Source organism: Lepidochelys kempii, chromosome 3 (genome assembly GCF_965140285.1).
Source record: "Lepidochelys kempii isolate rLepKem1 chromosome 3, rLepKem1.hap1, whole genome shotgun sequence".
In the NCBI taxonomy this organism is placed as follows: domain Eukaryota; kingdom Metazoa; phylum Chordata; order Testudines; family Cheloniidae; genus Lepidochelys; species Lepidochelys kempii.
In genome coordinates this window covers 157,001,532-157,027,927 of record NC_136382.1, presented here as the reverse complement: position 1 = coordinate 157,027,927, position 26,396 = coordinate 157,001,532, and the positions used below count along the sequence as shown (strand labels likewise).

The 26,396-nt window shown below is 41.5% G+C and overlaps 1 protein-coding gene across 5 annotated transcripts in view; it reads right to left on the bottom strand.

The window, feature by feature from the left end:
* The window catches only part of LCLAT1 (lysocardiolipin acyltransferase 1), a 205,385-nt gene extending 181,235 nt beyond the window's left edge, over positions 1-24,150 (bottom strand). For all 5 annotated transcript variants that reach the window (XM_073338649.2, XM_073338646.2, XM_073338651.2 and 2 more), the window contains exon 1: positions 23,965-24,150. The gene's annotated coding sequence lies outside the window, so the exon portion shown is untranslated. The remainder of the gene's footprint in view (positions 1-23,964) is intronic.
* Between the last annotated feature and the right edge of the window lie 2,246 nt (positions 24,151-26,396).

Below are 26,396 nucleotides of genomic sequence, written 5' to 3'. Positions count from 1 at the left end.
CTAACGCAACAATAACGCCTGCTAGGAAAGGAAAAATTTAAGAAGGGTTCCAAGAAATTTTCCAATCAATTTGTATGATATAAATCATCGTAATATTTTCTACTGCTGTAGTCAAAATGGTATCATGATTAGATTTCTCAAACAATATTCTTTACATTCTAATAGGTAAAGCAACATGAAACGGAAACAATCATGCACCTTTATTCCCAACTATCACATGAATTCCACTTGTCATTGATTGTCTGGCATTGGTCACATGCTTTCTCCAAGGACATGTTTCAAACTTGTAGAAAGTTTAAGAGCATCATATGACTTCAACAGCTATTAGATTCCGCCCAATACTATGCTTAAACCCTGAACAGAGTCCTCTTCTATACTTTTCAGAATGAGACCGCTAAAAAGGCAAAATGTTATTTAATTCCCAGTTAAAATTAACTATTTAAAATATATTAATCCCATTTGAAAGATTGTTCTGCTAGTAGCAGCATATGGTAGAACTAAAGGGAGGGATAGCTCAGTGGTTTGAGCATTGGCCTGCTAAACCCAGGGTTGTGAGTTCAATCCCTGAGGGGGCCATTTAGGGATTTGTGCCATAAATTGGGGATTGGTCCTGCTTTGAGCAGGAGGTTGGACTAGATGACCTCCTGAGGTCCCTTCCAATCCTGATATTCTACATACAACTGATCTCCTTGATAAATGCCACAGGAAGTTAGAGGCATTTTTCTAAAGTTAGGTCATAGACCAGATAGAGTGCTAGTTACCTGAAGAAGAGCTGTGTGTGGCTCAGAAGTTTTCTTTCTCACCAACAGACACTGGTCCAATAAAAGATATTACCTCACTCATCTTCTCTCTCTAACTTACTTCAGAGAGGATCTCTATCTCCCTGATCCCATACCATCACAGTTAGGATCAGGAGAAATACTTGAGCTGAAACTGTTTAGGTATAAGTGAGAGAGGGCTGTTGGCAGGATACACTCTGGGAGGGTCCCTGGATTCACTTGGTCCAAAATAGCCTAATCTTGTTGATTTGGGGGGGTACTATAACGAGTTTCAATTTTTCCTAGTTTTGGGAAAGAGGAAAATGAGGGTGTGGTCACTAGTGGAACAGGATGGGGATTGTTCTAATTTTTATTTTGCTTGGCTATAGCTTGCTGGGAGTCAGGCTGGATTTGGAACTGTGATATTGGAACTGTGATAATAATTAAGAGAGTTGTGATAGCTTTCCAAATCCATTCAACATTGCCATCTGATTCTCTCTTGCTACATACATCTCACTCTTCCCAGAAGAAGAACACATTATATTCAACAGTATTTTTATAAAAAGTTTAGTGCTTACTGTACATTTGCATAGAAACTTTTTTTTAAGAACACAAATAATTTAATTATGCACTAGCTTGTTAAAGCAGGAGCAAGATAAAAATTGAAAATTTAAGAAATGTCTTTAAGATGCTCAGACATGTTTGGAAAGAACTAGACAGGCTTCACGTTGCTTTACTTGGGGTTATAATCTGGTTTTAAGACTAGTGAACCCATGCAGTTTCTTTCTTTCAAACTTCAACAGCAGAGAATTCATGTTTTCAAGCGTACTAATACAAGATTTCTAGTACCATACCAAATTATATTTTTGATACAATTTCTCAAACATTTTTCACAGAAACCATAAAGGCGTGTCAAAAGTGCTGAATATAACCTCATTAGTTTACAAACATCGTAACTTTTTCACTTTTTCATTTTGTACAAAGATATGTGCAATTATGTTCGTAATATATATTTTAGAAAGGGTATGGTTTATGTTAATTTTAACATGCCTGGAAAAGTTTGATCTATACTGATTAAAATCTATATTTATAAAATGAAAGGAAAATTTAGCCACAGAAACCATGCTTAGTTTAGAAAAACAAGCATCTTGCTACCAAATGCTGTCCCACATTTAGATGTCTTACTAAAACACTGTAATTATGAGAAACCAAAATGGATTTCTAAATGTTTCAAGATGAACTAGCCACTGAGTAATTTGCAAGATATGCAATTATCTTCTGAATTCAAATACATACAATGTTAATACTTACCATTAAAAAAATGCAAATTACCCATTTCAGCTTATGCAGGTACTGAGGAAATCAGTGTAGGATGCAGGCCAATTAAAATTTTAGAATATCACCAGACAAGAGAAACCATAATGAAATCTTAGAGCAAAATATACCAAGTGATGTGGAAAGAGTGTGTTAGACAAAAGTATTTTTTCCCTGAAAAATTAGCTTTTCACTGATTCAGCCTGATGGGGTTATACATTCTTGGACATGTTAATCTCTACAGAATGGAGCCCACGGGCACTTAAAGTTTTGTTAAAACTGCAGCATTGACCAGATGATTCATGTCAGTTACCCAGGCTAAATGTCCCTAGCTAAAAAGAGACCATAAGGAGAAACAAAGAAGTCCAAACAGTTTCCAGCTCAAGTCCTGTTCGGGACTACATCAACATGAACTAGGTACCTTTTAGTTCACGCCAGCAGGGTCTACGTGGGGCAGTTAGAGAACAACACTTTAGAACGCTCTACAATTCACATCCCCATAGTTTGGACTGTGTAGACAAGCCCTTAAGTCTTGATCACTCATTTTAGTATATGCTAATGCCACCTGCTGGGAAAAAGGTGAACTAACTGAAAGTTGAGCATCTTGATTGGCTGGAATGTTCTAGAATAAAAATGGTATCTTCAAAACATTTTGATTGGCTGGAACAGCAGCAATTAAAAATAGAAGTGAATGGCTACTGATTGATTGCAATACTAGAAATACTTCATAATCTAGAGAACATTCCAAAAACAGTGAGAAATTAACAGTAGCATTACAAATTATGCAGAATCTGGGAAAGCCAAAATCATTTGTATAGAAAATTTTTTTATTAGACATGGAAAAACTGCAAAGCTAAAGCTAAGTGCAAATTTTGTTCTTTTGAATGTGTGACGCATGTAGCTAGAACGGACAAACACTTGCTGAATTCTTGTGTTGTGTCCAACTACTGTAAAAGCTAGATTACTGCAGTCAAAACACAAAAAAAGAAAAGGCTGGTCTGCATCAAAATTTGTTTTCTTCTGTACATTCTCCTTCCCCGATGTCTTCAGCAGTACTAGTATGAAGCATGCAGTCTTTCAATTAAGACAGTGATGAGTAACAATGAAAGTGAAGCTAATTCCATTTCTTCATCTTCTAATAAGAATTTTGCTACTCTGCCTCCTTCAGCATCGAAAACTCCTACTCTTGCAAAGTCTTCAGATGTTCATCAAACAAAGACAATTTGAACAGAACATCCCGTGACCAGAAAAATTAATTTAACCGTACATTTGCTAGAGGTATTTATAACAGTAATACACCACTTCATATGGTCCAAAATTCTTTACACGCTAGAATTTTTTTTTTTGCAAGTAACATGCAATTTACAGGTTTCAGAGTAGCAGCCGTGTTAGTGTGTATTCGCAAAAAGAAAAGGAGTACTTGTGGCACTTTAGAGACTAACCAATCTATTTGAGCATAAGCTTTCGTGAGCTACAGCTCACTTCATTGGATGCATACTGTGGAAAGTGTAGAAGATCTTTTTATACACACAAAGCGTGAAAAATACCTCCCCCCACCCCACTCTCCTGCGGGTAATAGCTTATCTAAAGTGACCACTCTCCTTACAATGTGTATGATAATCAACGTGGGCCATTTCCAGCACAAATCCAGGGTTTAACAAGAACGTCAGGGGGAGGGGATAGGAAAAAACAAGGGGAAATAGGCTTGAATAGCGACTGGGAGTGGCTAAGTCATTATGCAAGGTAACCTAAGTTAATTGTATCCAATTTGCAAATGAATTCCAATTCAACAGTTTCTCGCTGGAGTCTGGATTTGAAGTTTTTTTGTTGTAATATCGCAATTTTTATGCCTGTAATCGCGTGACCAGAGAGATTGAAGTGTTCTCCGACTGGTTTATGAATGTTATAATTCTTGACATCTGATTTGTGTCCATTTATTCTTTTACGTAGAGACTGTCCAGTTTGACCAATGTACATGGCAGAGGGGCATTGCTGGCACATGATGGCATATATCACATTGGTGGATGTACAAGTGAACGAGCCTCTGATAGTGTGGCTGATGTTATTAGGCCCTGTGATGGTGTCCCCTGAATAGATATGTGGGCACAGTTGGCAACGGGCTTTGTTGCAAGGATAGGTTCCTGGGTTAGTGGTTCTGTTGTGTGGTATGTGGTTGCTGGTGAGTATTTGCTTCAGGTTGGGGAGCTGTCTGTAGGCAAGGACTGGCCTGTCTCCCAAGATTTGTGAGAGTGTTGGGTCATCCTTCAGGATAGGTTGTAGATCCTTAATAATACGTTGGAGGGGTTTTAGTTGGGGGCTGAAGGTGACGGCTAGTGGCGTTCTGTTATTTTCTTTGTTAGGCCTGTCCTGTAGTAGGTGACTTCTGGGAACTCTTCTGGCTCTATCAATCTGTTTCTTCACTTCCGCAGGTGGGTATTGTAGTTGTAAGAATGCTTGATAGAGATCTTGTAGGTGTTTGTCTCTGTCTGAGGGGTTGGAGCAAATGCGGTTGTATCGCAGAGCTTGGCTGTAGATGATGGATCATGTGGTGTGGTCAGGGTGAAAGCTGGAGGCATGTAGGTAGGAATAGCGGTCAGTAGGTTTCCGGTATAGGGTGATGTTTATGTGACCATCGTTTATTAGCACTGTAGAGTCCAGGAAGTGGATCTCTTGTGTGGACTGGACCAGGCTGAGGTTGATGGTGGGATGGAAATTGTTGAAATCGTGGTGGAATTCCTCAAGGGCTTCTTTTCCATGGGTCCAGATGATGATGATGTCATCAATATAGCGCAAGTAGAGTAGGGGCGTTAGAACAACGCTTCCTCAGCTCTCGTCCCCTAAGTCAACCATAAAAATGTTGGCATACTGTGGGTCCATGCGGGTACCCATAGCAGTGCCGCTGATCTGAAGGTATACATTGTCCCCAAATGTGAAATAGTTATGGGTAAAGTCACAAAGAAGGATTCTAGGTGGACTCCTCCTGAAGGTCGAAACAGCAGACTGAACTTCTACACAGAGTGCTTCCGCCGACGTGCACGGGCTGAAAATGTGAAAAAGCAGCATCACTTGCCCCATAACCTCAGCTGTGCAGAACACAATGCCATCCACAGCCTCAGAAACAACTCTGACATAATCAAAAAGGCTGACAAAGGAGGTGCTGTTGTCATCATGACTAGGTCGGAATATGAACAACAGCACCTCCTTTGTCAGCCTTTTTGATTATGATGTCAGATTGTGTGGGTGGGGGGGTGAGAAAACCTGGATTTGTGCTGGAAATGGCCCAACTTGATCATCATACACATTGTAAGGAGAGTGATCACTTTAGATAAGCTATTACCAGCAGGAGAGTGGGGTGTGTGGGGGGGTATTTTTTCACGCTTTGTGTGTGTATAAAAAGATCTTCTGCAGTTTCCACAGGATGCATCCGATGAAGTGAGCTGTAGCTCACGAAAGCTCATGCTCAGATAAATTGGTGAGTCTCTAAGGTGCCACAAGTATGCAATTCACAAAGTCACAAGTAGGAAATGGCTTCCGAATGCCAAAAGCAGAGGGTGTGAAAAAAGTTGCTGTTGTTGCACAAGCTCCTCATGAGTCTCTAGTCAGTGTCTGATGGAGAAGTATTCACAACAAGGGTGTCATCGCTGTCACGGCGCTAACTCCACCCCCAGTGTTTTGCCAATTCCAGTGCACAACTCAGCATCACCACACATCTCAATACATTGCTGATCAGTTTAAACATATAATTAATGAATTGGGTCCACGTAAGGTTATTTCAGTTGTGACTGAAAACACAGCTAATATGAAAGCTGTTGGGCCTTAGTTGATAAAATGAGTATCCACACCTTCCGTCTTATGGAAGTGCAGCCCACACCATGCAGCTTTTCACTGGTGATGTTTAAGATCTTACAACTTTCTCCTCACAAGTCAAAAGTGAACAGCATTGTCAAGGTTTTCAAAAAAAACAACCAAGCATCAGCAGCGATTTTCAGCATCATTTAGTACAGCACTCAATTTCATCCACACCAACTAAGACTTTTCATAATTGACAGGCAGCTTCTATTAAATGTCTCAAAGATCTTCCAATATTCAAGAAGGCTCTACAACCAGTTGCTGTTGAAGAAGGGGTGGCCAGGTGTTGCCCCTGAGTAAATCCCATTGACATTCTTGATGGTGTCTTTTGGATGTGAAACTCAAAATTCATTTCACTACTTGAATCTGTAGCTCAATCCATTCTGAATATGGAAAAATTATAGTTCTACATTGCCTGACGCCAAGAACAAATTACTGAACATTAAGAAACATTTGTGAGAATACTGAACAACCCACTTACAAAAGTTGAAGAGAAACAGACAGACAAATTAATATCATGGAAAAATCAAGTGATCACTCCCACACACAATGCTACCTACCTTCTTGACCATGCTTCCAGAGCCAACTTTTGACCTCAGTGACTACTGCAAATTTTAAAGGCTATAACAAACAAATGATTCTGATGGAGGTAACAAGTTCTAAAGCAAGAAGCAGCCCATTCAGTCATAAAACAATGCAGAGTGCAATCCCAGCAGTTGAATCAAAGCAGCTTGTTTTCTCCTTCATCATGGTGGGAAAGATTGTGTCGTTGCACTCTACAGTGGCACAAATTATTTTAACACTTCTGTGTACTACTACATGTGGAATGAAATTGGTCAGTTTGGGTGATCATATATTCAAAAACCAGAAACAGTCTAAAGACCTCCACTGCTAGGAATCTTGAGACCACATATCACAATTTAAGATTAGTGAAGAAAATGGCACGTGACAGTTGACTCACTATTCATCAGATGAAGAGCAATAAGGAGATACTGAGGAATTTGATGATGACGAGCACAGGTGCTGACTTTTGTTTTTGCCAGCAGGTGCTTGCTCTCCTCTCTCCCTCCCCCTGCAGGTACTGAGCACCCCCAATTTTGGGGGGAAGAGGGATGCATGCTTGAGCCCCAGAGCACTCATGGAGTTGGTGCCTAGGACGAAAAGACTAGACATCCAAAAATATTTAAAATAAATATACCCTATTGTTGTTTAATCGCGTGATTAATCATGATTTTTTTAATCGATTGACAGCCCTAATAGAATATCATTTACATATTTTGGATGTTTTCTACATTTTCAAATATATTGATTTCAATTACAACACAGAATACAAAGTATACAGTGCTCATTTTATATTTTTGATTACAAGTATTTGCACTGTAAAAAAAAATAGTATTTTTCAATTCACCTAATGTAAGTACTGTAGTGCAATCTCTTTATCATGAAAGTTGAACTTACAAATGTAGAATTAAGTACAAAAAAACTGCATTCAAAAATAAAATAATGTAAAATTTTAGAGCATGCAAGTCCACTCAGTCCTACTTCTTGTTCAGACAATCACTCAGACAAACAAGTTTGTTTACATTTGTAGGAGATAATGCTGCCCGCTTCTTGTTTACAGTGTCACCTGAAGGTGAGAACAGGCGTTCTCATGGCACTGTTGTAGCTGGCATCACAAGATATTTACGTGCCAGATATGCTAAAGATTCATATGTCCCTTCATGCTTCAACCACTATTCCAGGGGACATGCGCCCATGCTAATGATGGGTGCTGATATAACAATCCAAAGTAGGGCAGATCGACGCATGTTCATTTTCATTATCTGAGTCAGATGCCACCAGAAGAAGATTGATTTACTTTTTTGGTGTTTCGGGTTCTGTAGTTTCCGCATCGGAGTGTTGCTCTTTTAAAACTTCTGAAAGCATGTGACACACCTCGTTCCTCTCAGATTTTGGAAGGCGCTTCAGATTCTTAAACCTTGGGTCGAGTGCTATAGGTATCTTTAGAAATCTCACATTGGTACCTTCTTTGCATTTTGTGAAATCTGCAGCGAAAGTGTTCTTAAAATGAACAACATGTGCTGGGTCATCATCCAAGACTGCTATAACATGAAAGATATGGTAGAGTGCGGATAAAACAGCGCAAAGACATACAATTCTCCCCCAAGGAGTTGAGTCACAACATTTAATTAACGCATTTTTTTTTAATAAGCATCATCAGCATGGAAGCATGTCCTCTGGAATGGTGGTCAAAGCATTAAGGGGCATAGGAATGTTTAGCATATGTGGCACGTAAATACCTTGCAATACTGGCTACAAAAGTGCCAGGCGAATGCCTTGTTCTCATTTTCTAGTGACATTGTAAATAAGAAGAGAGCAACATTATCTCCTGTAAATGTAAACAAACTTGTTTGTCTTAGCGATCAGCTGAACAAGAAGTCGGACTGAGCGGACTTCTAGGCTCTGAAGTTTTACATTGTTTTGTTTTTGAGAGCAGTTATGTAACAAAAAATAAATCAATATTTGTAAGTTGCACTTTCACAACAAACAGCTTGTACTACAGTACTTGTCTGAGGTGAATTGAAAAATACTATTTCTTTTGTTTATCATTTTTACAGTGCAAATATTTATAATCAAATATACACTGATTTAAATTACAATACAGAATACAATATATATGAAAATGTAGAAAAACATCCAAAATATTTAATAAATTTCAATTGGTATTCTATTGTTTAACCGTGTGATAGAAACTGAAATTAATTGTCATTAACTCTCTTTAGTTAATCGCGTGAGTTAACTGCGATTAATCCACAGTCCTAGACAAGACATAAATGAAGCATTTGAAGCTGATAAAGAAAATAACGAAAACAAGATGCTTGAAGAGTTGGCCTGCTGCCTACCTAGCATAAGTACATATAAAAATGACTTTTCTTTTATATTCACTATGTGTCTGTTTTATTTCTTTAATTTCATTTTCCTTTTGTAACTATTCAGTCTTGAATGATGCTTACATTTAAATGCTAACCTAACACTGCTAAAAATGTAATTATTAAAACTTTATTTCATTGTCTTTTGCATTTTTCTGAGTTAAATAACTATTAAAAGTAACTTGTTTTTTTAGGTTTCAGAGTAGCAGCCGTGTTAGTCTGTATTTGCAAAAAGAAAAGGAGTACTTGTGGCACCTTAGAAACTAACAAATTTATTTGAACATAATTAGCCATAAATATCTAAGGCTAAACTTACTAGAAACCATGAAACCTTGCTCTTTTTTTGGTTAGTTGTTACTGTTCTAGTAAATTAATGCTTTTAAATATCTGACCAATATTTGACCAGTTATTTTTGGACCAGCTCAACCCTATGCCGACAGTTACATTTTGGCCATTAACAACTACCCCAGTCTGATTTGATTAACTTGATGTGGGGGATGGAGAGGGAAAGATGTCCAGAAAGAGAGTTAATTTGTCACTCAAAGGGAAATAACTAAATTAGAACCACACAACTACCTTAATAGGAAGAGATCCACTAGAGAAAGGACCCAAAACATGAAGTTTAGTGGAAAGCCTCCCCTCTAACTACAAAGAAACCAATTTCCAAGAGACTGAGAAGTCACTTCAAGTCTTCTGGCCCCATGCTAATTCTGATCTAGTGTGCGCTTTGGATACAATATAGGATAAAGAAGTTTAACCAGGCATCACATAATGTGTAGTAGACAAATTAAGACTTCAAGGTGGATAAAAATTGATTTGGGAAAAAACCAACAGATTTTTTAAAACGATTTTTTATTTAAATTATAATAGGTTTTTCTTTTTCAAAAAATGCTGTTTAAAAATGAAATATGAATTTAATACAAAATATGTGAAGGCATAAAATTATTATAATCTCTTAAAACATTTAAATAAAAAATAAATATGCTGAATCCATGAACCTCTATCAAAAACTTTAAAGGCTACTTTTCTATACAAAGAAAGAATCAGGGGGGGAAAAACATAACTTTTGATGTCAATCTTTATCAATACGGCACAATAAGTCACGTACTGTATTAGGAGCTTGATCCTGTGGGTGGACCCAGGAGCTGTGCTTACTGGGTGCAAGAGACTGGCAAAGTCATCACAGGTGTTGGAACAAGGTCTCTGACTCCAGGAGACACCACCATACATCTCATCAGGATCAACTATTGTAATGGTCTCTTACTCCTATTTTATAGGTTCTCTCTACCTGAGCTCTGACTGGCTCAGTTTTCAAATTATTACTATTTATGACTCCACCCCATAATTCACCATTTTCTAACATTCTAAAAATGTACAAGAAGAATCTAAAAATATTAAGTTATATAATTGCTTAAATAAATGTATATACATATAGTGTGCCCTCATAGGTAGAAAAAAAAATACACTAGATTTGGTACAAAGGCTCTACATCATTGTAAATGAACCTTTTCTAAATAGCTATATCAACCAAGGAGAATGCACTTTTCTTTAGAAAATAAATGAAGTAGAAAAATAGGAAAATTGATTAAAAACCTATGATTTACATTGAGGCTTTCCATTTGGTGATTTAGATCACCAATTTAAATCAATCCATCCTGTAAGATTCAAAAAAAGGAAGTCAAAGGAAACCAGAGCACCACAAATTCCCAAAGTAGATTCCAATCGTGACCCAGAGATGTGCAGCTCAGACAACCTCCAAATTTTGACAGTTCTTGTCTTGCAAAATTCTGGTTGTTGTGATTTTACCCAAACTGGAGGGTGAGTACTATGGGAGGGAAGTGAAAGGCCTATTCCCATTAAAAAACTAAATAAAATGAAGGTTTTATTCAATGGAACACCATACACATGCTACGGGCACTCTGCAGACATATGCACATTTGAAACCTAAAGAGGTATTGCCCAAAATGAAAGTCTTGCAATTCTATAAATCACATACAGTAGTACTATCTACTAGTCAGGTTGACTATTCTTTTGCATCTATGATTAAATCCCAATACACTTTTACCAATATATTTGCTTTTCTGAAATGTCATGGCTATTATGAAGTTACAGTCAAACTAGTTCAAAGTTGTCAAAAACATGCTCAGCTGATGTTCAGCTGGCTAGAGAGGAACACGGATCTCTTAAAACTTGACAATTCTAAAATCAGTTGTCCGGTCCTTTCATGTTTTGCAATACTTCTACAATTTTCCGTAATTAACTATGACACAAACTCTTGTGAGAGATGTGGGGTAGAAGTCTGGATTGTCTATTTTAACTGCAAACAGCAAAGGAAGAAACACAGGATTACAGCCTATCAAAGGCAACTGAGAAGGCACCAACTCTCTTTTCAAGTCTTTGCCTTTCAGGTTGTTTTTTCTTAAAACTGATATAGTCACAAATTGATCTTGGCGAACCTGAAGCGTCAACAATGGCAACAGACTGCTCCAGAATGAAGCTGATGTTAAAGAGCTGCTGGAAGGCCAGAACCGGGACATAATCTAAACACAGCCAAGAAAAATTATGTAAGCAACATTATAAAATAATCCAAAGAAATGTCTGTATTTTAAGATGAGCACCAATGCTTTCTATTTTGCCGCTAACAACTCTTGGTAGTAAATTATTTTACAGAAAAATGTACAATCTGTTTTCATTACTTTAATCCATTCAGTTTCTTGTTTCCTACAAATTCCTTCATCTTTAAGCATGCTGATTCAATCACTAATCACCTGTTTGCAGCATGATAAGCCTTCATATTAATAAGGTATAGAAGAGAAACCACCACCTACTGAATCCAACACAGAAAAGTAAACTGACTAGCCAGCTTTTCATTGGAGCATCTTATCAAAAATTCGTAGGGTCTACCAAACTAGTCCATAACTCCAGCTATCCATTTCTTCAGCAGTTGATTCCACCTACTAGCCACATCCTTTGCTTCAACCACTACTGACTCCACCCATTCCTAATGCCTGCTAGGCTGTTCAAGTTAACAAAAATTATTGTTTCCTAATTAACATAACAAAAGTCTTAATGTCTCACTATATCCCTTAACTTGTTAGAATAAAGTTTTCACTTACAGATGGAAATTAGAGCCTAATTTTTCTATATCAAAAACTTTCAAATATATGTTTGTGTAATTACTTTAGAGTGACCCGAAAAACTTCAAAAGAATAAAAATGTAAAGAGAACCCACTAAATTGGGTTCTCTCTTTTGAAACAAAATATAACCTTATCAAAAATGATCTCAAAACATTCTACAAACTGAAATGGATACACAAAGAAATCAAGCAGCCTAGAGGATACAGTAGGAAAGGAAGATGGTGTAGGTGCAGTAACTGTTTAACACTGTACAGCAGTTTTCTGTGCAAGTAGTAAGAATCCCTAAATGCAGGAGTGAATTAAGTACAATGTAATTACCTTAATTTTATTCTGGCTATGGCTTGTCTATATTAGGAAAGTGCACCGGTTTAATTAAATTAATTTTAAAATAGTCTAGTTAAAATGAGCACAATGCCTTAATGTAAAAACCAGTTTAACCCAGATGGTAAATATGGATAGATACAAACCAGTTTAACCCAGATGCTAAACATGAATAGACACATGGGTTAAAACAGTTTAATGTCTCTACTACAAAGTTAGGCAGGTTACAACCACCTTGCATCAAACTAGCTGTGCATGTGTCTACACTTAAATTCATCTCCCACCAATGTAAGTGCCTCATTACAGTGACACAGTAACACCACTTCCACGAACAGAGTCACTATACTAAGATGAACGCAGTGCAAGTGCAGACACTGCATTACCTATGTCGACCCCAACAGTCCTCCAGCTGCTGTCACACAAACTGATTGTCCAGCATGGTGAGCACACCTAGCAGCTCTCCACTGTTGCGTGCAGCTGTCCAGCTGACCACGCCAGCTACACGGTCCAGACGCACTCTGGACTGGCACAGGCAGGAGATACTGGATCTCCTGGTCCTCAGGGAGAAAGGCACAACTACAAACCAGACAGAAATGAGGACATCTGCAGGCAAACCACAAGGGAGATGTAGGAGAAGGGGAGTGATGGGGATCGGCAACAGCGCTGCATGAAAGTGAAGGAACTGAAGCAGGCATACCATAAGACCAGAAAGGCCAAAAGTCAACCCAGTGCCAAGCCACAGACCTACCACTTGTACCAAGAACTGCATGCCATACTTGGAGGAGAGCCCACCACCATACTAGAGACCACCGCGGATATCTCCAAGGGCAAAAACTCCTGCTATGAACAGCAAGGACAAGGAGAAGGGACATGGGACTAGGGGTTCCAGTTATGCTGCAAGCCAGGACCTGTTTATGACTCCACTGCAGTCCAGTCAGTCAAGCATGGTACCTTGGAGGACCCTTCAGGTAAGTGTGTAAATGCATCATTCTAAGGGGAGATACACTCAGCTACCCACTTTTTATTAGAAAAAGTAGAGGTATAACAAAGGGAGGTAGCATTATCAGCTTTTCAATCCCCTGTACAGTTAGGCAGGGAGGGCCATGTGGAGCAGCTTATGTACACAGCGATGTCCCTTGAATCTTCCTGAGAGATCTCAATGAAACTTTCATGGAGGCACTCTGCAATCCTCTCCCAAAGGTTTTAGGAATGGCAGCCTTATCTCTTCCTCCATGGTTGGACACTTTCCCATACCAGCTGGCGATAACTTTGGCAGGCACCATTGTGGTACACAGAAGAGCAGTATTTGGGCCCAGACTGCTTTGGGATGCCAGCAGAACCTGTACTTTCTATGGCTTTGTTACCCTCGGGATTCATATGTTAGCTAAAACCACCTCGGCTTATAAACAATGGTACCAGCTGCAATGGGTTGGATCACTGAAACCCCCTTGGGACTGTCAACCGATGTGCCAAGACAACTTCTGACCCTGCTTTCCCTGCCAGCTTGGGACTCCAGCACCCTGTCTCGTTGAGCCAGACATGCCAGTCTGCTCCAACACACACCCAGGGTCTGAACCACATGCCCCAAAGCTGCATACTTAACTGAAAGCAACTTAAGAAGCGTTCCTGTCTTTAACACTCAGATGCCCAACTCCCAATGGGGTCCAAACCCCAAATAAATCCATTTTACCCTGTATAAAGCTTATACAGGGTAAACTCATAAATTGTTCGCCCTCTGTAACACTGATAGAGAGATGTACACAGCTGTTTGCTCACCCCCCCACCCAAGATATTAATACATACTCTGGGTTAATTAATAAGTAAAAAGTGATTTTATTAAATACAGGAAGTAGGATTTAAGTGGTTCCAAGTAGTGACAGACAGAACAAAGTGAATTACCAAGCAAAATAAAACAAAACACGCAAGTCTAAGCCTAGTACAATAATAAAACCAAATACAGATAAAATCTCACCCTCAGAGATGTTTCAATAAGTTTCTTTCACAGACTGGATGTTTTCCTAGTCTGGGCACAACCCTTTCCCTGGTACAGCCCTTGTTCCAGCTCAGGTGGTAGTTAGGGGATTTCTCATGATGGCTGCCCCTTTATTCTGTTCCACCCACTTATATATCTTTTGCATAAAGTGGGAATCCTTTGTCCCTCTGGGTTCCCACCCTTCCTTCTCAATGGAAAAGCACCTGGTTAAAGATGGATTCCAGTTCCGGTGACATGATCACATGTCACTGTTAGACTTCATTACCCACTTGCCAGCACACACATATACAGGAAGACTTACAAGTAAAACAGGCCATCCACAGTCAATTGTCCTGGTTAATGGGAGCCATTAAGATTCCAAACCACCATTAATGGCCCACACTTTGCATAACTACAATAGGACCTCAGAGGTATATTTCGTATTTCTAGTTTCAGATACATTTATACAAATAGGATGACCACACTCAGTAGATTGTAAGCTTTGTAATGATACCTTACAAGAGACTTTTTGCATGAAGCATATTCCAATTACATTATATTCACACTCTATACGATTTTATAAAAATATGCTAATGAGTGCAACGTCACACCAGAATATGTTGGATCATATTAAAGAAGTTCTGTATTAAAATCACAAATGAGTTTGATTCCCCATAGTTCAAATTCCAGGGTATTACTAATTAAGAGGTCTCTTGGTTTTTGGTACTGTTTCTCTCTCTCTATGTGTGAAACTTGCAAGCTGCTAATTGTGTTAGTACATTCTAAGACAGAGTCTATTCTCAAAGCAATTCACAGAGAGAGAGACTCAAAGCAATACTCTAACAACAGAAACAGCACCCAGAGACTTTCATGCCCTTTTGTTGTATTAACAATTGTGATTAAAATAGAGATAGAGGATGCATGTGGATGGATGCTTGGTGTGGATAATAACTGAATCATCAGGGAGGTGCCAGCCTAAGAATCCAGTGTCCATCGGCTGAAGAAGGCATCAAGTGGAAATAACCAGAGGACCCCCCAGAGGGCAGACTGGAATCCACCCAACAGCCTCAAGGATGGGAGAACCAAAGAACAAGATAACATCTTGGAGCCGTCAGGAATGTGCTATCTGCTGATTGATTCAGCAACAGCATGATGAAGCAATTCCCATAGACTGGCATAGGAAGAAATTCCTATAAAAATAGACTCTAAAAAGTGAGAATTTTGGGGGTCTGATTCTGCAAACCAACTTCCAGGAGCATCAGATGAGCATCTGACAAGGCCCTGCTCCCTCCTCATGTCCAGGCCACCTGGCCAGTGGCTTGGCATGAGCAACTCTAAGGCTGGTAACTATGATAACAACCTTGCAGAACGTGTGTGTGTGTGTATGTTTGTATGAATGAATGTGTGAATAAATATGAGATTGAATGGAATGTTATAACTATAACTAACTGCTTACTATGATTCTTTCTGTATTCACAGTAAATGTGGTATTTTGCCTTTTTCCCTTTAATAAGATCCTGCTGGTTTTTATTTTATTGGTATAACATATACAGTGCCATTATCCTATATGCATCGTTTCATGAAACCATGCAATACTCTCATTTCCCTCACCCTGGCAGGCAATACTCACTCTGACTAGTGGTGAGTGGTTCAGCACAAAAGCAATCCAAAGCAGAAGTGTCAAGAAGCAGGTCTTATTTAAAACTTTAGGGAGCAAGGAAGGGAGTTCTGAACCTTAACTTTCGCTTTCCATAATGACTATACTAACAATGGTACGGCTGTGTGTATTACCCGTAGCTGCTGCCATTGTGGTTCCTCCTCACCTGCAGAACACCTAAGCCATATGAGGAAGAAAAAGAAGAGAACTCAGGATGACATGTTCAATGAGATCTTACAAGCCAATGCTGCATCACACTGTGAGTAAAAGGCCTGGAGGCCACCAGTCAGTGCTCAGTTTTCGGGCCCAGAAGAGGGTCTCCACCACTCCAGTTGCTCTGTGAACACTACCAACTACCTTGAACTGATTTTCGCTATTTCCCACAGCAATCCATCCTCCACAAAAAAGTCATGTTCCCCGCTGATGCGGTTCTTCTTGCAGCTCTACCAGTACCAGAGGATCATGTACCCTGAGCTTGACAATAGTGCAGAGCTGTGCAGGTTCCATGTTTCTCTCACAGATGGTGGACAGCAAGGAGGGCTGTGCAGATTCATGGGATTTTTTAGAAAGGTTCAAAAATCATTTCTAGTTTTCTTGTATAAACAACACCCCAATTCTTATGAAAGGTGCCATGGATGCTTTAAAACAGATCATATTTGCTTGGAGTGACTAAATGTCAAAGGGGGGGGGGGGGGGGAACAGCATTTCCAGCAGTATACTGCCCCGTTTTCATAATGGAAGAACTAGGAGGGAAGAGTGCCACCTACTGAATCACCAATATCACTTATGGCAACGTCTATATGTTCTTTGAAGGTCGCCTATCTGAGAGCTGATACTGATTGTCTGGTAAATTCACAACATAAGCTGAAATAACAACTGCAGTGTTTTCTAATGGTTGGCAAGGGTGTTGAAAGGATATTGACAGAGCTGAACGACAGGGAAGATTGTGAAGAGCCTGTCCACATTGGACCGGCTTTAAGTCAACAGTATTAGGCCCCCACCTTCACAAGCAGCAAATTCACTTTAGTTTCTTTTTTGTCTATTTCTGAATTGTGGACTCTACAATTAAGTGTAAAAGTTTGTCATCTTTTTTACTGGTGCAAGAATATAAATTGATTATCAATAAATTCTAAAGGTTTTATTGCTGAACAATTCGATAATAAATGTCCTTCTGCAGAAACTATGTCATCACAGGAGGATTTTTTTAATGCGCCAGAAGGACTAGTCACAGCAAATTTCAACTTCAGTTACCACTATGCTTGTATTGAGTCAGCAACAAGTTAAATGTTATTTTAGGAGAATTCTAAGTGGGAAAAAAAGATACGTGAAGATTTACTTAGGTTTTTCATTATAAAAAACAAACTCAAACCACACAAAACTCACTAAAGATTCATCCAGTATAAATGCTAGAAAAAGCATGAATCACCAATGAGACAACTAAATCTAATGTATGCCCTTTTAAGTACAGATAATATCAATCGTTTGGGTATATTTACAACTTTAGAAACAAATACCAAAAACTCATCAACTGCCAAATGGATGCTGCTGCTACTGCTTTGGAAGCAGAATGGTCCTAGTTCTTCAGAACGTTCATGTTCAATCATTATTTTGGCAGTTGCCAAAATTTTCCTGAGGAACATAACTGACAGAAAGGAAATAAAGATTAGCAGTTTACAACTCAGCTAAACCTACACAGAATTTCATGGGAAAAAGAAAAGGCAGCCCTCTGGCTAGAGAAGCTTCTTCATGACAACTTTCAAAGTGCCACTGCAAATACTAGAAGTGTTAGAGTTTCTCAAAAAAATTCAAAGAATATTTTATAATGGGAACTAGCTGGCAATCAAAATATAAGGGGAGGTCACGGATTCTGTGACTTTCCGTGACCTCCATGACCTCTGCAGTAGCCGATGCAGCTGGCTCAAGGGCTGCACAAGCCGGGCAGCTCCTGGGCCAGCAGAAGCAGCAGTTTGGGTGCATGGGAGGGGGCTCAGGGCTGGGGCAGGGGATTGGGCTGCAGGGCGGTGCTTACCTGAGGGGGAGGGGTCCCCAACTCCCACCAGCATGCCCCTGCAGCTCCTAGGCTGCGGTTCCCGGCCACTGGGCGCTGCGGAACCGGCACTTGGGGCGGGAGCAGCACACAGAGCTCCCCTGGCCACACCTCCTCCTAGGAGTTGCAGGGACATGGTGGTCAGAGCTGGGTAGGAAGCGTGCCAGCCCCACCTCTCCCCAGGTGATGGCCCAGGGGGTCCTGGGCCATCACCCACCTCCCCCCCCAGCACCAGCGGGGGTCCCGGACACACACACACCCAGCATCCCTGGAACCCCCAGACACACCCCCCCCAAAGCACCCATGGCTCCCAGCCCAAGCTTTAGTTAGGGGTATATAGTAAAAGTCATGGACAGGTCACGGGCCGTGAATTTTTGTTTACTGCCCTTGACCTGTCCGTGACTTTTACTAAAAATATCCATGACTAAAATGTAGCCTTAGTTATAATTAATACTGTTGAGCCTAGGGCTGAGTATTTGTAGTATTATTCAAAAGCAACAAGAGTGACACTGGAAATATGCAAGACAAAAGTCAAGAAACTATCAGTAAGTCTACACTAGAAACATAAGTCGACCTACATTAGGCTGACTTGCAGCCACCACAGTAATTACTAGAGTGATGCATGTCCACACTACCCTCCTTGGGTAGGTGGTGAACATCCTGACCAGAAGCACTTCCACCAACCTAAGAGGGGCAGTGTCAGGAGCTAAGAGCCAAGTCTCTCAGCTCAGCTGGCAGCTCCCTGTCAGGAGCTTGTCTGCCCCACAGACTCCCAGTGGGATGCCTCCCCCTGAACATTTCCCGCCTGGAGGTGGGAGAAGCCGCCCAGAGTTTCTTGCCTTTGGTGAGTGGGGTCCAGCTGCCTCCCTCCGTCTGCTACCTGGTGGGAGCTGAGCAGCCTTGTCAATTTCACGACTCTGAGCTGTGAAAGGGCTTCTCACCCTGGCTCCTGCCATGAAATTGACAGGACAGCCAACAGCCCAAGTAAGTAATGCAGGGTCTACACAGACACTGCGTCGCCCTAACTACACCAACATAAGCCCTACGCCTCTCGTGGAGGTGGAGTTATGACCTTGTAGTAGGGAACATATATTGGCAGGACAAGGCAGTACTGTAGACACTGACATAATTAGGTCAAAGTAAGCTGCCTTATGTCAACCTAATTGTGTAGTGTAGACCAGCCCTAAATCACGTTCCACCATAATTTAATGATGCTGCATCACTTACAACTGTAAATGTTGCAATGATTAATTTGATATGTTAGATCATGTTTAATGTAGGATAGAATTGGTTTAGGTTGACACTTCTCTGCTATTGTTGATGTTAAATAAGATCTCACCTTTTTGCAAGATGGTTGATATCAAGAGCAAACTCAGATTAGAATTATTTAGCTACGTTTAAGAATGTATACTTCAGGAGAAGGGCTTCTTTGCATGTAAGTTTTCCAAACACTCTACTGTATGAAATGGGGCAAACAGCTTTATACATTCTCAAAACCACACTGCAGTTTCTTAAAGGTTTACAATAGAGTCCTATGTTTCTTAAAAAGGGAAAGAATGAAATCAAGTGTCAGCAGTATATGGTAACTAAAGGGGTGTGTGTGTGTGTGTGTGTCTGTGTCTGTCTGTGTGAAAATAAACCAGAATCTCTAAAATTAATCTTTGAGGAAGTGCTTTATTACCAAGCAGAAAGCCAGACCACGAGATTTATATGTACCCGCTGTTTTCAGATACTCTTGAACTTGTAACTCAATCTTGTAGCCTTTTGATTAACAGATCAACTATAAAATACTTTAGTTTCAACAAATAAAGCAGAGGCAGCACATACTTATTGATTTGTTGCCCATAACTAACAAAACATTGTTTATAAATTCAACTTCCCAAACTAATGACTCATTTTGGGGATCTAAATACTAACACTTTTTACAAAATCAGATTCCAAAAGTTATTTAAATTTCTTATGAAACTAACCAAAGCCATACCTATTACTGACAAATTTGCAGTTTATCACCACCAGTTTCATAAGAAAACAGAATGGAAATAATTCTTAACTCACAGAAGGTACTGTAAGGTGTAAATTAAGTTTTGCAGAGATATAAGGCCGTATGGGTCCAATTTTCAGAGGTAGCGAGCAGCTGCTCTTACTGACTTCATCTGTACATGATGCCGACATCCCCCTGTGACTCTAGCCTGAAAAAAAAAAAAATCTGGCCCAAACTATACAGCGAATTCATGTCAAATCTGCAAATAGTTTTGGCTGATCCAAAACTGCATTTTTCAACAAATAAACTGCAAAAAATTTCACACAGCTCTATTTAGGAGATTAACTGTAATGGGCATCCAGGTTTAAAAAAATATCTTGGCCCTATTTACTACTGATGCCATTTTCTTACATTTCACTTGGTTTGAATAGTAAAACTAGCCCATTCATTTATGGTTAGTTTCACTTCATGTTCTCAAGCAGTGGAGCAGAGGTGGGCAAACTATGGCCCGCGGGCCACATCCAGGACCATCCTGCCCAGCCTTTGAGCTCCCGGCCAGGGAGGCTAGCCCCCGACTCCTCCCAAGCTGTCCCCCGTCCCCCGCAGCCTCAGCTCGCCGTGCTGCCAGCGCTCTGGGCAGTGGGGCTTCGAGCTCCTACCGGGTAGTGCAGCTGACTCCAGCTGGGCGGCGCAGCCACCAGTCCTGCTGCTCTGAGCGGTATGGTGAAGGGGCAGGGAGTGGCCAGGGAGGGTGGCAGGGGGGAGAAAGGCACAGCCTTCCCTACCCGAGCCTCCATACAGTTTCGGAACTCCGATGTGGCCCTCAGGCCAAAAAGTTTGCCCACCCCTGCAGTAGTGCAAAGTGTTAGGTCCACAAGCAGTGGTGGACAATGTCTAAAGGTTTTGTAAATTTTGTTTTAAATACACAGAAACCCAAGAATTTTAATCTGAAGTGTTTTTTCTTCTTCATCACCTCTCCACACACCACAACACACACACACACACAGAGCTGGGATACAGAGAGACCTGTGCTCCAGGAGAGCTTCTCCTCTTTGGAGAAGTCAGGGGAAGCTGACTTCGGGAAGGTCCTGAGAAGATTTCTTCTCATTTTACAAGTAATATGCAACAAGCTACCCAAGCATTCCTTAATGCCCCACAAGTCTATTGTGTCTTCAGTCTTGCTGGCTTGCTTCACACTGCATTCAGGAGAGAATAGGAAATAAGTGCATATACAGTAGAACCTCAGAGTTACAGACACCTCGGGAAAGGAGATTGTTCATAACTCTGAAATGTTCGTAACTCTGAACAAAACATTATGGTTGATCTTTCTAAAGTTTACAACTGAACACTGACTTAACAAGCTTTGAAATTTTACTATGCAGAAGAAAAATGCTGCTTTTAGCCACCTTAATTTAAATGAAGCAAGCACAGAAACACTTTCCAAACCTTGTCTTTTTTTTTTTTTAAACTTTCATTTTTTGGGTTTTTTTAGTAGTTTATATTTAACAGTACTCTGGTTGGTTGGGTATTTTTGGGTCTCTGCTGCTGCCTGATTGAATACTTCCAGTTCCAAACGAGGCATGTGGTTGACCGGTCAGATCGTAATTCTGGTGTTCGTAACTCTGAGGTTCTACTGTAGGTTTTCCTGCAGCTACAAAGAGTTCAATTTGCCCTGATAGGAGAGAGGTTGTGGCCTTTTTTGCTTTTTTATAATGTAGAAAAAAAGATTTTCCCTACCCCAAAAAAAACACTAAGCAAGTGCACAGTGAACGAGTTTTTACTCATAGGTACCATGAGAGAACTGTGAGCAGTGGCTACTTATCCAGAAACAAAAGTGCATCTGGTCACCTTTGGAATATTTTATTCATGATTCTTAGGGCTAGAAACTTGTTTTTCAATGAAGGCTTACATTGATGGCTTATTCTCAAATTTCCCCACACCATCTTTGGTGTGCAGACTTTTTTCAAGACCTGCCAAATCATTTAGAAGACAAAACTAAAACATTTTATGGACCCAATACTATGGTTCCACATTTAAAGCAGCAACTGGGATGTTATGAGTCCTACCCCTCCACTGCATACACACAAACACAAGGTCCATTGTCATCAGTAGGACTTTGATTTTATCAGGTAAAATCTCTAAAGATATTCTTGCAGAGCATCTCAAGCTTCTCTTAGCTCCTAACACTGAGCAGACTGTGCATGCACCATCCCTACACAGTAACGGACTAAGTCATCTCCAGCCCAGGGCTAATGCTGGACTTTCCTTGACCAGGATAGAGATGGACAGTGGAAGTGATGCTCAGTTCCTTACCCCTGTCCCCCCAACCTCCCACCCATCCGGTACTCAAAAGGAGTGGAAACTTTTCACCTTAATCTCTGTGCCTCAGCTCCCCACCTATAAAACAGGGATAATACTACCCCATCCTCACAGAGGAGTTGTGACAATGAATTCATTAATGTTTGTGAATCACTCAGATACTACAGTGACAAACACCACAGAAAAGCCGACAAGGAAATTAATTGTGTCTTCAGAGCAGGATTTGGATGAAGCACAGTGAATAAGGCTTCAGGCCACACACTGAACAGTGAAGTTAAAACAAAATATTCAGTTGCTGCTCACTGAATAAGGACCTTCCATCCTGTGCACTGTATAAGGGAGGGGTCCTGTGGAAAAAATAGTATGTGATCATGTAATTAAAACTGTATCGTAAGACATATGCACAAGGGGGGCTGAATTAAAGTTGCACATTAATACTGGCATTTCCTAACTTCTGAGTGATTGACTTTGCAACCTTAACAACATTTTCAACAGTTTTTATGTGTTTAACAGAAGTAGCTGTTTTAAATGCCTTATTTGTTTTGGGACCAGATTAGCACTCCTCACACACAAAAACCCAGTCAGTGGAGATTTCACAAGTGAGCAGAACTAAATGAATAACTGTCGTAATATTCAAGAAATTTTTCTCTTCCGTGTCGGTATGTGTAAGGCAACACAAACGTGGGAAACTGTAACTCATCTCTATATATACTGTAAATCATAATCAGTGCTTTTAATTCATTTGGAAGAAGAGACGTTATAAAAAAAGATTGTAAACCTAAAACTTCAATTTATTCCTATAAACTACAGTCAGAAATAAGAATATTAAAATGAAAGGGTTTTTTTTTTATTTCATAAGTATAGACTGTATCCCCATTTAATGTCAAGCTCTCTCCTTCAACATTCCTTCATTTGGTGTCTCTGTAGGTTGCAGCCTTCCTAAAGAGAATGTGCCTAAAGAAAAATATGTCTGCAGATAAGAGAATTAAGTAGACAGTAATTATAAATTAATAGATGAAAACTAAGAGGATAAAAAGAATCAAGTACCAGGGGAAATCTGGATGATAGCACATATGACTAAAATACTAAGGAAACAAATAAACTCAGCAATTAGACACCTACCTGGAAATACATTCTCTGATACTAAAGTTTGTCTGCTTATCACAGACAAACTGCTTACTGCTGTACAAAACACAGAAGTACCAGCCCCTTATTCTACTAAATTTACAAAAACCGCAAAAACTCAACCTACCACAGAGATTTAGCATGGAGTCCAAAAAGTTTTAAGAGTTTATTATAAAAACCCAGGCTGCGTAAAAACTGACGACAAAACCAGCAGTGAATACACAGTAAGACTGTCTAGATCAAGCCTCCCGCCACGGAGCCCAACTCCAGAGGGCTGTTTCCCCAGGGCAACAACACCCGCGAGTCACTCGGGCGCCCGCCAAGAGCATGCCAGGCGCGCGGCCGAATAAAGCCTGCAGCGGAGGCCAGCCGGGCCCGGGGAGACGAGCACCCGGGGGCCGGCGGCGGGGGTCTCCCGCTAGGTGTGTCAGTGTCCGCGGCGCAGCGGGACCGGGGGCGGAGCAGACGTGCCAGACGGCGCCGCTCTGGGAGCAGGGGCAGCGAGGAACGCCCCGCAGCACCGGCCCCAATTCCGGGCGGGGCGCTCCCTTACCTGCGGCGCGGCAGCGGGAGGAGGCCGCAGCCCCCGGGGCTCCCCGCCCCCTTCACACCCTCGCAGCCGGAGGCTCAACCCCTCATGGAGCCGGGGGCCTGGTGACAGCGGCCGGGCCGCCGCGGTGCGGGGGAGACAGGCCAGGCCGCCGCCATCTTCCACGAGATCACCCCTGACCTCCGACCTCTTCCCAAAGGTCACTTCCGGGTCACTTGTGCCAGATGGGGTCTTCCACTTTCCCTGCTTAAAGGGACAGCGCCCAGCTCGGGGGCCAGGCGGTCGCCCACCGCGTGTTGCTCACACCCAAGTGCTGACACATGCCGAGCCTGGCCCTCCCCTCCCGGCCCCCGCAACAGACCTGGGCCTGGCTTAAAAGCCATCAAGAGACTTGTCAGAAACAACACTCCGGGGGCTGTTTATATTTGCCTTTGGGGGCCTTGGGGCGGGGAGGAGGGAGGGTGGTCACCGTTTCCTGCTTTTCTCCACAACCATCACCGGCTCCACCCGTATTTATTTTACATGCAAGTTGCGAGTCTCACGTCATCCCCTGACTCCAGACGGTGGGGCTTTAGGAAAATCACCCAACACCGCAAGACTCCCCCTCAAATCACAAGAGTTGGCAATGCAGCCTCAGTATAAAAAATGGAGACACTGGTACTGCCAGGGGATAGATTTCTATGGGCACAGGGGAGAGAAAAGTGTTGCCTTTCTTTCCACTCAGCAGAATGGCACATTCAGACCCAAACTTCCCTGCCATGCTGTGGATTTGATGGTCCAAACAAGCCCAGGTTTATGGATTTGGATGGCAGGGCCCAGATGCTCAGAGGCTTTTAGGTTCATAGATGCCAACCGGGCAGCCCTGCGGATCAACTCATCCCCCTCCACTCCCAGCCCTCCCGCCCACCAGTGGGCCCCACTAATCTGCAGCTCCTCCCAGCACCTCCTGCCCCCCACGATCAGCTGATCAGCAGAGGGGAAGAGGTGCTGGGGAGAGGGGGAGGAGCAGGGGCAGGAAGAGGCAGGGGAGGGGACAAGAAGGGGCAGGGGTAGAGCTTGCGGGAAGAGGTGGAGTGGGGCAGGGTGGGGATCAAGCAGCCCTCGGGGAACTGGGGAACTCGGCGCCGCTGTTTAGGTTCCTAACTTCCACTGAAATAAATGGAAGTTAGGAGCCTAAATACCTTTGAGGATCTGGGCCTATGAGAGTTCTGTGAGGATATTAGGATGGCAACCCCAAGACACCAAGGGGGTGATTGCCCTTGAAATGTATATGCATTCTGAATGTTACCTATGTAGAGGGGAGGTAAGTCAATTTACTCACCAATTCTATGCTACAGAATTCCTCTGTCTGACAAAGTAATTGCACAGACCATGAATTCCTATCTGTGCAAGAGGCCGCAGATGGATTTTCTATAGGGATCACATACTAAAAGTAGATATTATTTAACAGGAGAAATCACTTTCTTTTTTTTCTTAGGAATCCAATACCAGTCTTTACCGTAAGACTATTACAAACGCACGCACGCGCACACACACACAATGATTTCAAATTCCTTTTTATGAACAATACTACAAAAGATAACCTATTACAGCACAGCCATTACAATACACCCTAACTAGACTAACATCACTAACTAAAGATTTGTTATTTTCCTTTAAAATGAAGACCATAACACAGTGCCTAAACCTCCAAATATATACAACACCTTACAAAATAAATATATAGAGATTGGGATTTCTGACAATCGGAGATCTTCCGCTTTCACATAGGGTCGCCTTGGATATTATATTGACAATTAAATAAAACATTTAGTTGTATTACATAGCCAGTTGTTTCAGCATCCTTACTACTGAGCACAGACACAACTTCAAATAAGAAAGAAAAGAAAACTTGACAAATAGTGTAGCCGTTAGGCTCACACACATCTTTGGCGCAATGATGCAGTGCACCTCCTGAAAATATTTGGCCTTCGGTCTGTGGTTCCTCCTTTATGGTGTGTGTGTATGTCGTCCCCTCCCCCACCAGTCTCAATCTTACTGACTTCTGTAAAATTATAGCAAATCTTACTGAGATCCAACTCACAGATTCAGCCTGGGTTACCCCTGGAAGCATTAGGGCAGCTAAGCCTCCCCAAATGGGGCAAGAAATGTCAGATGCAGCACACCTCCCTTTGGAAGTATGCTGGACCACCGCCTTTGGAGCGCTGCTGACGGAAGCTCCCAAGAAGGTGGGGAGCCACCGGCACCCAGACCATGGCCCTGCCCGTGCTCCACCCCGAGGCCCACCTCCCTCTCTGCCTTTTCCCCCGAGACCCAAGCTGAAGGGGAACCCGATAACAGTATTCAGTTATGTTAAGGGCTGTTATAAAGAGGATGGTGATTACTTGTTCTCCGTGTCCACTCAAGATATGACAAGAATTAATAGGCTTAATCTG